A 17,899-nucleotide genomic window follows, 5' to 3' on the forward strand; every position below is an offset into this window, starting at 1 on the left:
AATTCAAGCTGGAACCGAAATAGCTAAATCATCAGGGCCATCATCCTCATAGAGGTATCTAGGATAGGTTATTTCAAGTACATTTCACTGCAGATTGGCACGTGCACAAATTCACTAATAAGCAGCTGCAACCATGCCTTTTAGCCTCCACAAACCCCAGCTAGTCACAATATCCCAGACTCAGGATGCCAGCCCCATAGCCGAGATGCATCTGAGCCTAATTGAGCTATGGGTTTAAGAGTAGGGACAGAACCAGTTTGAGATCCCATTTTATAGCTCCCCAAACCACATCTGAACCATGTGGTACGTGTGTGGCATTTAAGAACAAATTATCTGAACACCATACAAATGTTCACTAATAGCTAACTCCAAACTCTAGCAACTAGCATTCTTGCATGCATATTTGTGGCTGACATTGTGTAGACTTTGAGGCATGTATATTTGTTAATTTGAATTCTGTGTATTTTGTGGGCAATGGGGGTGTAATACTGAAACCAAAACTTCATTGTGAAAAAGTTTGCACTTTTTTATATATATATGGAAACCTGGAATGAGCTGGACAGTCAGATACATTAGCAGGAATTCTCAGAAGAAGAAAAGCTCAGCTTTTTAAGTACCTTTTAATGACAGTTTCCTTTACCTTGACACCAACAGATTTCACTTTCTTTTTCTTAAACTATTTCTCTAACTTTGTTTCCAAAATTTACTTTTAATTTCCAGTTGCGTTTTTATTAAAAACTGCATTTTACATTTCATTTACCTTATTCCATCCAACAGCATTACTTAAGGCTGCTCCTGATTTACTGATACAAACTGAAATCCTATGGATATTTTGTCAGGTAATCAAGGACATGTTTAGCTCCTGAAGGAGCAGTAGTTTATCATTTAGGTTTTAAGCATAAAGCGTTTGCCAAAAACCAGCCCCTGCTTTGACATTTCACTTATTACTAATTTAATGCATAATGCCAAAACTGTATTCCAGTGCATGCATCATCCTACCTCCAGCCTCCCCCTTGCTCCGGCCTTTACACCACGCCTCAGCAGCCTCGTGCCAGGAAGAAATTCAAAACTCAAACCCAGGGAACTGCAAATTCAGCTGAAAAGTTAGTAGCTGTTGTCACCTCCAGCTCTGCAAACACTAACCCCAGAGGAAAACCAGCTCACAAAGAGCTCTCTGCAGGGTCACGGCATTTGTTCACCCAAAGGGCTCGGCCGGGACGAGGATGCTGTTAGCCACCACAGCGCATAAAACCAATGGAGAGAGTCTCAGTCTAGGAAAATGGAGTTGAGCATTCCTGGCTATAAACATTTTGGTAAAGGTCAGTATTCTGCTTACTGAAGTCTCGGTGCATCATCTTCAAGATACCCTTGCCCCAATGAGGACACGGTCCCTCTGCACTCCTGGCACAGGGTGACATTGGTGCATCTGATTGACGGCACCCTCCCACCACCTCTGTGGCTATCGCCAGAGCCCTGGACAGCCAACGTGGAGGACATGTAACTTTTAGCAAGCAATAATTAAGTAAATAGCTGTCCCATATCCTCTCCTGTATCGCACTGCAGAGGAAAGCTGTCTGGGATAGGTTAAACAGCTATTCTGTGGCCAGAGATGACAGTGACAGAAAGAAAAACTTTTGGAAGGAAGCTATAAGTGTAACATTTCATTAAGAGGAAATGAAGGAGCTACGTTATGGTATTGACTTATCTAGTTATATCTGATGGCATTTTACATTCTCTGCTTATCACCACAACTTTGGAAAAACTATCGGAAAAACCAACAGAAAAATGTTACATGGCAAATGCCTAACACTAAGCATGCTGGAGCCACATCTTCTCTAACCCTCTGATCTTGGGAAATATAATGGCTCATTCATTCTCTCCCTCCTTTTTTTTCTGTTTTATAGGAATTCTCCCATTGTAACGAGCCTTTGACCTAACCTCCATTTCTTCTAATACTGCCTGACATCTTCCCATCATATGTTAACAGTGTGTGTCTTCAGTGAAAAGCAAACCATCGCTGGTGCTCTCAGGCCCCAAAGAAAAGCAACGTGGAGGAAGAAAGAAAGAGAATCCTCGACCTTGCTGGTTCTTCCCAGCGATCTGTTGCTCCAGCAACTGAAAGTCAAACAATGATGTCAAGAAGATGGAGCCGGCCACTTTAAACCCCGCATCCAGTTGCCACAGCAACTAGTTTTTAAAGTAAGTGATGCAGAGAGTTTTCCTTTTCTCAGTATTAAAAAAAAAGAGGGAATAAACGAGGGCAAAGGATGTTTACCTGGGGCTGGGGATGTTAGTTTAGGGGACTGTGCTGTAGCACCCTGCCGAAGGGCCGGGGCAGGGAGGAAGATGATGCTGTTCCCTCCCAGCGGAGCAGAGCAGCTGCTTGGAAGCGAATTGCTTTGCTCTTCCTTTCACCAAAGGAAATGCCAGAGAAGCAAACTCTGCTGCCAGATGCCACATGGACACCAAATGTTCCTCACCGGCTCACACCAGCCCACGCTGCCGAGGCACCGAGGGGAGGGCTCGCCGTCTCGCTTTCATCCCTCCCGCCCTGAGCTCCCTCAGCTGTTGCAGACCCATCTGTCCCGCGAGCCGCTGGCCGCGCTGGGCAGCTCACAGGCTTCAAACGAGGAGGACAGGTGCTGGGGGGTGCAGGGGGGGCCCTTCGGCCACCCTTGAGCAGAAGCCCTTTTCCAGCCCCTGCTTCCCTCCAGCCCGTTCCCCAGCCTCCTGGATAGCTCTTTTGTTTGGGACCGTCAGCTTGTGGTTTCCCGAGAACTGAAATCTGTGGCAAAAAGGCACAGCTTTGCAATTTCATTCCAAATCAAAAAACTTCCCCAGTCCTCAGCAGCACAGAGCTTTTGTGTCCACGGGGGGACAGGACCTGTCTCGTTTTGGAGGTTACAGCCAACGCTTTGGCTGACCAGACCATTTACTCACGTAGCTTCTTTGCTCTTGGAGCACGTCACTTCCCAGAGCAGCCATCCATGTTGAGCTGGTGCAGAACAGAGCCGGGAGACAAGAGACAACCTTCATCCATGCTCCCTGCTTGGAAAGACCTCGTTAAACCAACCAGCCACACCGCAGACCTCCTAAGGAGCCGCTTATCCCCGCATGCCTGCAAGGAACGATGTGATTAACTCTTCCACTGATTCATTCTTATCCATTTATCTAATACAAACCATTTCTTACTCCATTAGGCTCTTGCCCTCACTGAGTAATCCCCGGTTGTATCATGCTTTGGAATTAGTCTGTAAGGTCCTCAGGGCAGGGATCATGCCTTGGAAGGTGCCTCACAGACTTTAGGCCATTGCTAAATTAATAAGAACGTAATAAAAGTATTAGAGAGCTCTACCGAGGGAGGCATTGTTATGCCCCAGAGGCAGCATATCTGGTTAACAACCCTGAAAAGAAATGCCAACAACATTAGCCTCTGCCCCTACATCCCTCTGCCTAATGTAAAATTAAATAGCTACAAATTACCTATCTATTTTTCTATCTGCCTAGGCAATTAGCCCATCCTCATTACTGGACGTATGGGGATACATCCAAGCATGCAGGCACTCATCGAGACGGGAGGCACAACACACAACATGGCACGAGTGGAGCCTCTGCTCCGTTGTAAAATATACCGTTAAACCCACGATACATTGGACCATCAGTGGAGGGCAGAAAAAGCCTGCTTCCTCCTAGGGGAGGGGAAAAGCCTGCAAAATCTGGCAAGAAAAGTGTCCAAATAGCAAACCAAGAGCCAATGGTGGCACACGGGCTGCGAAAGTGCTATCAGTGCACGTAGGATAGAGACAAGCAGCCATGGATGTTTATTCATATGGGAAAGACAAATGCCAAACTATAAGCAAATGTGGCTCAGTGCATTTATTTGCAATTAAAGCTCATGCATACATCTCCATAAATATGAGTTGCACCCTACTGATTAGCGAGCCTGTTGCATTGTCAAGAATAAATCCACAGAATTGCAGTAATGGGATATCTGAGCATCAAGACAAATATCCTAGAAGAAAATTCAGCCCAAGGTTCTCTGGTCAGCAGCAGTGAATAGGACCCCCCTTTTGCTCCGGCACAGCCGTGAGCTGATTTGGGCACCGCAGCAGCAGCCCCCCACACTACCACTCCATTAAGCGAAGAATGCTGTCTCGAATGCACTTTAATCCAGTTAAGTTCAAGCCCTCCGTTTTGCAGTTTGACGGTAATGCTATATTTTTATTCAGCGCAGGATCAGAGGTCTGATGAAACCTCATGTTGCCAACATAAAAGTGGAAGGAGCTTTAGCTAATCCCAAGGAAAATGAAGTCCACCTCTTTCTCCCCGCACCCCTCCTGAAAAGAAAGAAAATGCAAACCCCACATTTGACTCTCTTGGAAGAGAAAATTCCCTGCTGTCCTCAGATGGTTAAAACATGCAGCTTTAGTGGGCTGCATAAGGAATAGCAATTACATACCCTTCACCTCTTGCCAGCTTGGGTTTTTTTTTGGTGGGGTTTTGTTCTAAATCTTTCAACTGTTGTTTTTTTTTTTTCCAGTCATTCTTCTGGGGGAAACAATCTCACCCTCCATGAGAAAGGGTGGTTTGTGGGGGAAGAAAACAGGAGAAGGGAGTTCACAGGCTGCCTCCATGTCATTTAAAAAAGAAAAAAAAAAAAAAAGAAAAAGAAAAAAGAGAGAGAAAGAAAGACCAGGTCTGCAGTGGAGTTAGCCTGGCCATATTAAAGGAGCAGGTGTTGTACTGAGTTAATTTATTTGGGAGGGGACCTGAGCAAATCCCAGCAGCCCTGCTGAGAAAAAAAGCTTTGTACGCTGACACAAAGCCCTCCCCACTGCAGCTTTTCTCTTGCTGTCTTCTCTTCCCTCCTCTTCAGCTTCTCCTAATTGCAGGGCTAATGTCCTCTGACAAGTGCCTCAGATGGTCCAACAGCAGCCCTATCACCCACCCTCCCTGCCCCAGTCCCCATCCCTGATTATTATTATTATTTTCACAGCACCCATCCCTGCAAAGCCGAGGCTGCTCTTCATTACTCTCTAACACAACCATGTCTCCTGAGGAACTGCAAAATACTCCTTCCACTATGCTGAGGACACAGTTGCTTGGCCGTTATGACATTGCTGCAACGTCTGGCACAAGGAACAGTGCAAACGGAGCTCCAAAGATTCCTCTTTTGAGGCTGCAAACCCAGGACCCACATCAAAGCCGGCTGCTTGTCTGATGTTTGCTTTGAATGATGGTGTCTGAGGGAGGGGGCCTATCTGCCTGCCATGCCATGAATATGTGCATTATTGGCATAGCCTCCAGCCACGCCACAAGCTGTGTGTCAATTAAAACGTGGATCTGGAGAGCAGCAAGCCCAGGCAAGTAAAGATGGGAAGGAAGGTTGTTATTTATAAAGCTACTAAAATAGGTGGATAGTCTTCATACGAAGAGGAACAATCTGACAAAGTCTTTTGTTCATGATAAGAAGAGGTCCAGGTTCAACAAGCATAGTCCTAGCACTTCTCACTCCCAAATACATGCCCAGAAAACAGCACTTCCCTGGGATCCTGGGCTTTTACACGGAAATCGCTGTTTCCATCGGGCCACAGCATCCACCTTTGCTGCTGACCACTTATACAAAGCGCAAAATGTGGAACAAATGTCTCCAGGAGCTCTACTACACTTTGGGGCTTCTCTTCTGCTGTTAGTAGGACTTTCCTCTGGGAACGGAGGCCAGCGTGGCAGCAGAAGGGAAGCCAACACCTTCAATAGCTGATTTTCCCAGTGGCATGAAGATGTGCTACAGCTTCTCTGCTGCTCGTACCATTGCTAGCACCATAGCAAGGCGGATGCATTGGGAAGAGGGAGGGAACAGGCTCTTGTCCTTGCTACCAACAGCTCCAGAAGATGCATGCAGGGTTGAAAAACCTCATATCCACATCGGCCATACCAACCCATGGATGGGTCAGACCACAGTGAGCTGTAGCCACCACCAGCCACAGGGAGGGTGCGCAGGAGAGGACAAACAGGGTGGGAACGGTGTTCCCTGCCCATCCTCGGCGACCCACCCCTTCATGCTACAGGCAATTTATAACGTCAGTTTGGAGAGAGAGGTGTCCATCAGACAAGTGTTACCCGGCACTGAATTATTCAGACTGAAATCAGTTTCTTTGTCAGGAGTTGAAGGTTCCCTTGCACATCTGGGAAGGAAAGGAAGATTTCAGGATACCAGCAAGCAGCAAAGGGCATCTCATTCAAGAAGTGCTCGGAGGTGTCATTGCATAAAGTTAAAACAAAAGACAGCGCTTTAAGATACAGTGAAAGGAAAAGCGCGCTGGGGAGGAGAGGGAGGGGCTATGGGGAGGGAGGAGAGCAGCTGGAGAGGAATTCCAGGGGGACAGATAGACAGGCAGTCACAAAGTCTGTTAATTATTTAAAAAATAAACTAACACAGAAAAGGACGTCCTGGGGAGGAGGGGGAGGCAGAACCTCAGGGTACCCATCAATTATACACAAACCAGCTCAGGGACACTGCGAATGAGGGTCCTGTGGGCATCCTCGTGGAGACATCACCAGAAGCTGGCCCCATCCCACCACTCATGACACAGCACGGTAGCGTTGTGACCCTTCATTACCCCTGGTTTATTGCGTTTTGCAACTTGAGTTGAAATCCACAAGAGGAAACAAAGAAACGCAAAGCAAGGCTTGGCAATGGTCTGTGTTTCTAATTGCATTGCAACCACATTTTCACCTGGCACTGCCATGGCACGCAGTGAACCGGCCAGTGTGGGAGCCTCCCTCCTTATTTTTGAAACAGTGACCACCACAAACACTTGGTTGTTAAGCAGAAGCCAACTGCATCCAGGTTGCTGCTTCCAAGATCAAGGTAAGCAAAGCTACAAGGCAGGAAACGCAGGAAATAAATCTGTCCCTTAACGATCAGCTTTCCCGACTGGAGCTTGGGCAGATGTGGAGCAGCATCTCCAGAGCTGCAGATCCCCAGTTTTCAATAGGATCAGGTCCACACCACTCCTGGGGACTACACAACAAGATTTTTCTTTGCTGAACAGCCATCTACACTGTTGACTTTCAGATCTTTCTTTCCAAGAGCTCCATTAACAGACAACAACCAAAACAAAAAGTTTAAGTGACAAAAGTATTTCTTCCCAGTTTTAATATTTTCTTATAACTTAAGCCTTGAATTGAAATCCCAATATCTTTAATACAGCTCTGGTCCAGTCTGAAGCTTAAGAGGGGAAGAACCATCTCAGGGTCAGAAGTGCATCCCACGTCCACTTCTATTGTTTCTTGTTATTATGAGAATATATAAAGTATTCACCAGAAACCAAAAGCACTAACTTGCCTTATACACACCACCAAATAACCAAACAATAACAACTTTGGTTTACAAATGGATGAAGCTAGAACTCAAGTTTTCAGCCTACAAGTAGGCTTGTAGACCCATGGCGCATTACAAAACCTAAACCCATCCAGGTTATCCTAATTCCTTCTACTCCGCTACTCTTGATTTACACATCAACTAATCCCTTTTCTTTGCATTGAACTCCTCCTTAAAAGATACAGAAACACGCAGCTTGCAAACAAGAGGGGTGATGTGTGTTTGATAGAAACCATCCATATAAATGAAACCACAATTTTTACGATAAATCGGCAAATGGGCAAACACGCAGAAACTGTATCTGCCATAATGATTTATTTAAAATAAACAAATCCAGCTGTGGTAAAATAACGAGTTGTCTGCAAATACACACACAAATTCTGGCTATTTCATTACGAACGTATTAAGTCTAGTCCCTCAACTCCAGCTCTTGATGATAATTAAATACACATAAATGTACTGCAGTGAATTTGCTCCCGGTAATTTGCATAGCAGAAAATTATTCTGGCAATTAGATATGGTGCAACATGCTGCTTCTTTACATGCACCGCAAATTTCTTCTGATGCTTTTGCGTCACCCTTTAAGAAGTTAATGGACGCCCCCTTCCTATTAATAGCATGATACAGTGGGCTCATGATGGCTTGGTCTCTTGTGTTTGGAGCTCTGCTTCATTTACGTGTTTGGGATAACTTTTGCTAGGGCCAGTGCTGCAAACCTCTTGCTGCATTTAAAGATTCAGCTCCTTTGCTGGAGTGTTTTCCATTTGTTATTTATTATATTGGTCGTTTGTCCAATTGTGCTAGCCTTGTCCAGCGATTAACCAAACAGTGCCAGGGCATCCTTCAGTTCAAGGGAACTAATCAGTTCGTTCCCCTCCTGTCCAGTCTATTTCTCCTGTCGCACATGGGGATGGTGCATCTCTGACTGAGGAGAAAAGCTGCAGACCTGCATCCGTTTAGGTGAGACTCCTCATCCCAGGCTAAGCTTTATAGTCCCCAGGTTTAGAAAGCAGTCCCCAGTCATCAGCAGGAGTGAAGGGAAGGATTAGGCAGAAAAGGAGCATCAAGGAAAACAAAGCCACAGAACAGATTTGCAGGGCTGAGTTTTGTACAGCCAGAAAGCCCAGCCTTTTCTTCTCTAAAGGCATTTCTCTCCGAACATTGGTCGCAAAAGCCTGTGAGAAAGCCTTCTCTCCCTCTTGAGGCTGCTTCCTGAGCTACAGCTGGCCATCCTAGCAGCCTTCCCTGCATTTCAGCCCCAAGCCTGTGGTAGAGGCACAAGGTGCCTCAGGCTGCTTCCAGCACCTCCTGATACACTGCTCCAGTGACACAGCTCAAGTGTTTAAAGATTGGAAGCATATAGGATAAACTCTGATTAATCAAATCAAGAATTTTGATAAATTTTTGAGAACTGATTTGTTGCCAATCCACACCTTATAATAAAGGAAGAGAGCCCAGGGAAACGTCAAAGACAAAACAGACAGCAAGAAATGTGTCTGAGAGGTAAGACCATCACCATGGGGAGCTTCTCTCCCTGCCCAGACAGCTCCTGGTCCCCAATTCCTCATGGCCTCGGAGCAGTTTCTGCTGGTGCCACCGCTCTCGTCCCACTACCCTGTGCTGCTCCAGCTCCTCAGCTCCCCTCAGCTCTTGCCCTGAGCAACCCCACCTTTCTGTTGTCCTTCACACTGTAATTTTAACTGAGGCTTAGTCTACTTGCACAGCCTGGTGAGAGAAAAGATGGCCCAGAAGTGAGGGTGATTGCCTGGGCAAAGGAGAGTCACATTTACTTCTCCCCTCTGCCACTGACTTCGCATCTAGCCATGGACAGGTTATTTCACCTCTTTCTGTCCACCACTGCCTTCTTCCTACAGCACTGTTCAGAGACATCTGTTAAAGACTGGAAACACTTTGAACATGATGTCAGCCACCAGCCTTTTCCAAAAATCTTGTCCATTGTGGCTGGATATTTATCCTTAGGTGAAACCGCAACTCTACCAACATCCAGAGTCAGACTCTGTCTCCTTCAGCAGATGGTGGGTTTCACCCTCCCTTCCCAAGGGTCATGGTCAACATTGCAGTCAGACCTTGCTCGCATGGCCACATGCCATGCGGCACAGCCCACCCTTCAGATATGCTGCAGCTCTCCTACAACGAGCCCCAAACCCACCTGAAGGTCAGGCAGAGCAGGAAGGGTGGGGTATGGCCACCCAACGCTCTCCAGCACTGGCTGCTGCTGGGGTGTGAAAAGGAAGGGGGAAAATGCAACAAAAGACAAGAATAAAAAGACTTCCAGTCCAGAGCACAATTAGGAAGAACATACCCCTTTTTCTCAGGGTTAGTCTTTTTTTCCTTTTTCTCTTTTTGGCCTGTCTTACGGCTGCCTGGCGCTCCCTTTACTGGTTGCCTAGCAGGGCTAGCATTCATGGCAATCTGAGGTACACCATGGATGCTCCCTGGAAGCAGTCTGCTATTTCCTACCCAGATGTTTTTTATTTTGGTCAGTGTCATTGCTCGAAGAGCAACAATAGCGCTTTTTTTCCATCGCACTCATCTTCAGATAATCTAGTGACAACCTTGCCTTACCTTCAACTATGTTGTGCCCTAGATGAATATCGCATACAAAATAATTCAAAACAAATCAAGACGGCTAAACTTGTTAATCCTTCCATTCTGCAAGGCCAAAGGGTTATTTTACAAAGCACAAACACTTAGGCTACACAGTTCTGCTCAAGTGCCCTGTAACAGTCAAGAACAGCTGAAGCAATTAGCAATGCCCCATCTCCTCCAAAAGGCACAAACTCCAGGGAAGGAATCAATAGGAAAACTTTACAATACAGAGCCCTTAGCTCAAGACACGTTTTAGGGATAAAGCCTTTAAAAGGCAGGGAATAAGATGCTAGACTAGGACTTAGGAAAGGGCTGAAGTCTATCCTTGCGTATTTGGCTGTGCCATAGAGTCTTGTGTTCCCCCGTGTAAAATGTAAGATAATGATATTTTGTTTCCTTCGTGAAATCATTTGGAGTCCGCTGACAGAACAGGCTAAATAAGAACTATACCTCTGAGTTATTTATACCATCCCATTATTTAACAGAATAGCTCTAACACTGATAGGTGTGCCAGAACAGACACAAGGAAAAATGCTTCTGCAAACTTCTAACCACAAGCACCACACGTGCAGGATTTCTGACTGGAAATGAACCACCTCCTCCTGGTTAGTTTGTGAATGGGATTTGTGACATGTCCACTTGTCCAGGCAGGAGGTTCAATTTGCTGCCTCCTCCAGTCCCATGTCTCTAAAACCTGCACTTTTTACAAACAGGAAAGGGAAAATGTTCTCATAGACTCGCTGGCTACATGGTGGACGGAGAGTCAGTTCAACCTCTCAAACACATTGCGTGTATTCTTGTTAACAGAATTTGAGTGCAAATATTGCTTGAAAGGTGAAGCCTACCCGGAGCTTCCAAATTTAGAAATTTCACCTTCACAAGTCTGTATTTCACCTGAGAAGATGCTTGTGATTTCTTTATGCCTTTCATCACCATATGAGCACCTAGCACCTCAGTCACATAAAGCACTAAGGACAGGACTTGGAAAGATATTCTGATTATAAAATTGATTTATTGTTTACTCTCACAGGCCCTAGTTGTTACTTCCACTGAAGTCAATGGGAGTTTTGCCATTGACTTCAATAGGGTGGAGCAGAGCCAGGGACTTTTGTCTGTTAATTCCTTGTGGATCATTTACAGCTTTCCAAGCACCACTGCAAAAATAAACTTCAGATTTTTAAAAAACCACACGCACACACAACAAGAAAACAACTGGAGTTAAAATGTGTATAAATACCCAAAGTGAACCACTGGCATAATATCCCTACAGTATTTCAGAACAGCTCATTATGTACTCATTAAGTAAGTAAATGACAACTCCATTTTTCAGGATCAGCAGCATGTGCATTTCTCCCATCGGGGATCAAATGATCCGCTATCCCAGGTACAAAATTTGCTCTTGAATATAGACCAAGCCTCGATACAATGAGTTGGGCTCAGAGCACAGAGACATGGCCAAAAGCAGGCTTGATAAGTGACATTGCTCTGGAGATGCCAAGTGAAGACATCTGCGCAGGGGAGGGGAATATCTCTTCCCGGTACCTCTCTGGTACCTCTACCAACCCTAGAAGCCCTTGATGAGGCTTGATGAGGGAGACCGAGCAGGCTACAGGGGACAACCAGTCACGTTAAATCAGATATTCAGGGAGCCAGAAAAGGGAGAAAGGGTGAAAACTCACACACCCTCTATTTCTTCCACTTTCAATGTGCCTCTCCTATCTCAAATAGCAGAGTGACAAAACTCAACATTAGGATAGAGTTTGAGCATTTTTGCACCCTATTGTCACATATTTTCAGGCAGAACTCTTTGAAACGAAATATTTTCCCTGCAGAAGCATGTGAAATGTCACTCTCTTGCAAACTTCCACGACCCAACTGCTGAAAGAGTCAAAAACTACAGCCCTGGACTAAACCAGGGCAATGCTCCTGGATGAACCTCCACCATCTTGCTGAAATGATTCTCATGTCAACTGCTTGGGAAAAGCAGGGCTAAGACAAAGAGGAGCTGAAAGCCTGGGGCTTGAATTGAAACTATAAAAGGAACAAAAGTAGCAGCAACAAAACTCTACGGACTCCTTTGGCACCCAAGGAGGAAGCTTAAAATACAGCCAGCCTCTCCGCTTTTTCCCCCTCCCTATCTTCTTCTTCTAAAAAAAAAAAAAAAAAAAGAAAAAGAAAAAAAAAGACAGCTCTTAGAAACAATCTCTTTCTGTGTAAGCTGTTGCCAGAGTCTGAGAGAATAAGCCAGCGTTTCTGTGCCAGCCCATTCACATGGCCAGGTGAAAAGAAACTCATTCCTTTACAGCCTGTGCTGCCCCACACAACATCTGCTGAGAAAGTGGGATGGGAAACACCAAAAAGGAGAGAAGAGAACAGCCGAGGCCTTCAGGTTAGAAGGGCAGCCTGTTCCCACCAGGGAGCCCCTCTTTCACTTGCAGACAACTGCTGCATTTGACATTTCAATGGGAACTGAGGCAGAGCAGGAGGGAGGGCGATGGAGGAGGGGGAGGTGGGAGAGCACACATAAAGGGACCAGAGTGAGAAAAGAGAGGAGACAAAAATTCTGCATCGCTTTCATTTCTGCTTTCACATTTTTTTCCCCCATAATATGACAGTCAGGAGAAAGAGGAGAGTTTCTTTTAAAATTAGACAGACAGGCAGAGGGTTGGCACTGTTAAAAACTTCTTTGGGATGAATCAATTTTATGGGGCTTACAGAGCAAAATTCTTTATTTTTTGTCATCCCCTTTTTTTGTTTGTGTTTTCAATGAGAAGGAAAAAGGATTTACATAAAATAAACAAAAAGAATGAATAGCAGCAAACCCTGCCATGGGCACCAACAGTGGATGCTTTTAGAAAAGTTACACGAATATTGTTTCAGTGTTCAGCATTGTCTGAGGGTTCGACACAGACACACTCATCCTGGGGAGTAATTCTGGAGTCCCAATCGCTTCATACAAGCTCCTCAATGAGAGCTGCATGCTTTTTTAAATCTGCTTTATAGAAACTTTCATCCAAACACATCAGAGTATTTTGTCAAGGCTTCAAAGCAGCCCTGTGCCATAAAAGGGCATTATCTCCATTTTACAGAACAGGAAACTGAGGCCCAGAGGGAATCACGCAGACAGCATCCAGAAATGAATCACTGGCGAAGCCTGGAATAAAACTGGTTCCCTGGAGCACCACGCTCATCTGCAGTGAATGCAGAAATGGCCTTGGCTAAGTGAGAGTCTTTCCGCTGGGTTTTATGTCAAGCCCAAATACGCAAACCAAAAATAATACAAAATAAGGCTCAAAACAAAATGGTGCATTCATATCTACCACCATTATATATGGATTCATAGTCACGACAGTCTGTGTATTGGGAAGCATGGAGGAACCTTTCAGCATCTGGTAAGAAGATAAGCGAATGGCTTATGTGGGCAGATGATAGAGGAGAGCCCAGGAACAGCTTCCTTGAAGGCAGCGCAGGAAGGTTAGGGGTCTCCTCAGAAGAGTGAGGGGCAACTTGGGTTCAGCTTTCACAAATCAAAATGGGAAATGAGATATTACACCCATGATCACTTCAGATTTCATTCTTTCTCAGTAAGGATTCCCATGAATTCCCCTCTCGGTCAGTAAGGGAGGCAACCAACCAAAAAGCTTGCAAGATTAACACCACACTCAACATTCAACACACGCCATCCAACAGTCAGGGATGTTGCTATTTGCTTGGGACTAGGATCACACACAGGAGAGAATCTCCAAAAAGCCACAAAGCCCTGAACATCCGAGTTATAACTCAGGTGTAAGGATTAAGAGGTTAAAATGCTTTGTGTTCAACTGGAATCAGTCTAGAAAGGGTTCAGCATCACTTCCCATTTTGTGTGAGGAAATTGTCAATCTTTGATCCTTCTTGACTGCTGCGTCTCAATATTACTTCCTTTCTCTCTCTGCTCCCCATTGCATACATACACACAAACCAGTGGGTTCCTGTTTAATAGGCCAGTTTGCACTGGGACAGATTTCAGGGTGATCAAATGAAGCCACAGGTGCTTCTCAGAAACACCGGTCAGTGTGGCATCACACATCGCGATGAGCAAGTGCAACCTTCTGCACCCTCCTCCTACCAACCCAGCCGCACGGCCCTACCCAGGGCTCTCCAGGCTTTTCAACCTCCGCAACGTCCTTTTTCACTCTGTTACACACAACAGGCATCCACAAGCAGATATGTCTGAAAATCCACAGGGTCCATCAGAAGGCATGGAGAGAACTTGATAAGTGATTTTGGAGCAGTTTGGGGGGTTTGTTGTTTTGTTTCAAGTCAGAAGACTGTCTACAAACAAACACTTCTGCCACTGGCAAAAAAATAAATGAAATCTCTATCGATGTTTCTTCATCTTTGCAGGTTAAAGCATGAACCAGGTTTGAAAGTGATCCAGGAGCTTGTGCGCAATATGTATTTTATGTATTTGTCACATCCTCAGGAAATCCAGCACCCTGGCATAGCAGGTATTAGGGCCCCATGCAATCCTAAAACCTCTCTACCATACTGGGAGGAAATGGCGAACAGTTTCCACTCCATCTTTTCCTTCCCCCACACCCCCAATGAGAGCAGAAGGGAGATTACCTCTGCTAGAAAGGAGCCCAGTGCATTCTCCAAAACTGCAGGGAAAGCTTCAGCCCATCTTCTGAAAACTCTCATTTTTACCCTGGAAGAACATTTAAGAGCAAGATCTTATAGCATTTTCCCAGTACCAAAACTCCAGGCTCACCACCAAAGTCCAGTACGTGCACACATCCTAAGGGGTACATCTGGATAAGGTGGTCCAGGCTGCACTCTGTGGTACCACTAACTCACTCAGAGCCAGGGGGATGCTGGATTTTTAGCAAGGAGCTGTTGGCACCTCTGAACTGCGTGGCTCTATCTTCCATCTGCAAAACAGGAATAAAAACTACCCACACGAGCTAAGCACATTGAAACCCTGTGCGGAGGATAAAGCTGCGAAGTGCTAGTAAGAGGTTAAATTCCTTCCTGGTGCCTCACAACCAGCTGTCAGGGAGAAAACAGCAACAGATAGAGAGGGGCTAATAAAGTTGCCCTTATTATTGCAGTTTTGGCAACAGTAACATAAGTTAGGGGACTTTCCTACAGCATGGTTTATCCCCTCCCCACCCTTTAATCCCCAGGAGAAGTGACTAATTGAGTGACAACAGAGCAGAGCCACCGAGGCTCTTGCAGCCTCTGCGGCAGGTGACAAGGACAAGTCCATCCACCTCTTTCCATACGGGACCGAAGCTCCACGCGCAGTGCTGAGAGGTTTCACTGTTTCGGCTGCCACGTTTTATAACACATACTCAGAAAGCAGATACGTATGGGGTAACGGTGAGTAATGCACTGGCTGCTATCTGCCTCGCTGAAAGGGTGATAAGAGTCAGTTGGAGATAGTCCTGCTTCCCAAATTAGATAGCTAAACATCAGGCCCTTCGAAAAATAACACCACAAGCCCCTCCCCACCATCACCTCTCTACTCACAGATAAGTACGAGCATTGCTAACACAACCTTAACTGGTCTTTAAAAAGTCATGACTCACACAGACAAGATCATGAGATTGGTTTAGATTTAACGTGACTTTTTCCACTCAAAAGTTCATTTAAATGAGGTTTTTTTGGGTTTTCTCCTCATTGCTGAACCAGAAATGGGTTTTAAAACCAAAAACATGATCAAGAGACAAACTGCTGCTCCTACAGCAGCTGGATTTCAGTAAAATCTTTCAATTTGCAGGAAAGGTACCATTTTTTCCCAACCAAGAGATGTGGCAACAACATGTCTGTCAAAAGTATTCCTCAGTCTAAGCGAGGTATGTTCTCTGCCCTTGGCTCAAGCCAAGTTTTTGAGCTCTAGTTCATACCTATTCCCCCCAAAATAACTGCCTCAGAGTCACGGTAGCAGTTTAGCTCAAAGCACTGCTTGATGATGGGTTTGCTGTGCTGCAGCAGTTGATCCACACCACCAACTGATATGGGCTTCTGGCAGGGGCAGGGCAGGTACCTAGGTGGATGATGAGGAGAAGCAATGACACCTGGACCCATCACTGTCATTTCCTTCAGGGCACCAGAGCCAAGTTCCTAAGATGTTTGGCCTCTACTCTCAAATCCCTCCCAGAACCCATGGTAGGGGTTGGTCCCAGCTGCTCCAGCCAGCAGGTCAGGCGGGGACCTCAGATGATTCAGGCTGGTTGGCACAGGCAAATGCATGGTGACAGGGAAATCTGGGTTATGTCCACGGTGTTGTCCCCTCTTCCACAGCAAGGAACTTAGAGATGCCTCAAGTGAGCACTGAGGCGGGGCAGAAGGTTTGTTGGGGGGGGGGGGGGGGGGGGGGGGGGAAGAATCACCCTGCAAACATCTCTGAAAGAATGGAAAATCGTTAAGAACTTGACACTGAAATGGCTCTTTGGATTTGGCATTTTGGTGCTTTGTGCTGTTGTCCCTCATCAGCTTTATCTGCCCTGGGCGTGAAACACTATAGATCCTCACCTCCCAAAAACAGTGGAGATAAAGGGTCTGGGGTTCAGTGCTAGCTGAAGACTGGGGTGACCACGAGGTTGAGATCAGACTTCAGCCAAACCTTCCTGTGAGCGCAGGAGCCTGTGTTGCACTGCAGTTCTGCTATGTGGAAGCTCCTGGAGCAAGGACCATTTTGTACAGCTCTTAACACCAGCTTAGCACCATCTAAGTTTCCATCGCAAAAGGAAAGCTCTGGTTTGCCAGGTTAACTCTGGGCAGAACGGTGCCATTCAGAGACCCCTGAGCTCCAAGCGCTGAATTTGGAGCCTCCTCCACCCACCGCTCCCCAGTCACATTCTGAGAAATCGGGGGGGGGGGGGGGAAATAATCAGAGAACAAATTTTAAATAAAAATATAATGAAGTCATCTGTAAGATGTACGTGGGTAACTTACCTGCTTGCTGTTACAATTGGCAATTTTTTCAACTGAATTTAAAGCAGATGAAAGCCCTGAAGGCTAAAGTCTGCTAACTTTACCCCCCACCTACCCACCAGTTCCACAAATAAATCTTGTGGGTTTGGAAATAGCTCCTTCCCCACCTCTAACCACAGGCTTGACAGTCCCCGCCAAGCTTCTCTGTTTCATTAGTTTCTGGATCTTTCGTACACATACAAATATGCATACATACGCACACACATACAAAGAGCTGCCCACTTACAAACCTGACAGGTAAAATTATTCCCTCCTTCTACAGCCCCCCTAATTGCCTCCCCTGGGCTCTTGCGAAGTGTAAACGTCACTGGCTAAATATTAAGTTCATGCAGTGTCACCGTTATGCCTTTCATTAAAGCAATATCTGTCTCATAGCTTAGCGTATACGTTACTTCTAATTTCACTGTTAGGACCCACATGTAGCGTGCAACTTTCCAGTCCGACTTTAAATCATTATGCCAATTTCCCTCAGTTATTTAAAGATAATTTTCTCAGGAACCACTTGAAAGACGATGGTGATACTTTTTTAAAGACAAAACTATATTTTTTCTACAACACATTTAGTCCCGGCATGCATAGATGTGCTTTCTCTTGACAATTTTCTCAGAAATTATTGGTAATTCAAGACCTCATTCATTCAATATCATTAAAATTGAGTCATGATATAATGGCTATTAGAAGGTTTACAATATTTACCATCTTAAATCTCCACTGCTGGAGGCTTGTGATGACTTTCTTTTTTTTTCTTTTTTTTTTTTGGAACAAAAGTGATTTTCACAGTAAATTTTCAAAAGTGAATTTTCCCATCACAGAAGGGTCTTCTCCACAAGCTGCTGTTGTTTATGTCTCCTGAAATCCAAATGAAGAAACATGCCACCTGCAAGGAACAGCAATGATTTTAATTGGATTGCAGTAACTATCAAG

The sequence above is a fragment of the Calonectris borealis genome, chromosome 11 (genome assembly GCF_964195595.1).
Source record: "Calonectris borealis chromosome 11, bCalBor7.hap1.2, whole genome shotgun sequence".
Taxonomy (NCBI): Eukaryota; Metazoa; Chordata; class Aves; order Procellariiformes; family Procellariidae; genus Calonectris; species Calonectris borealis.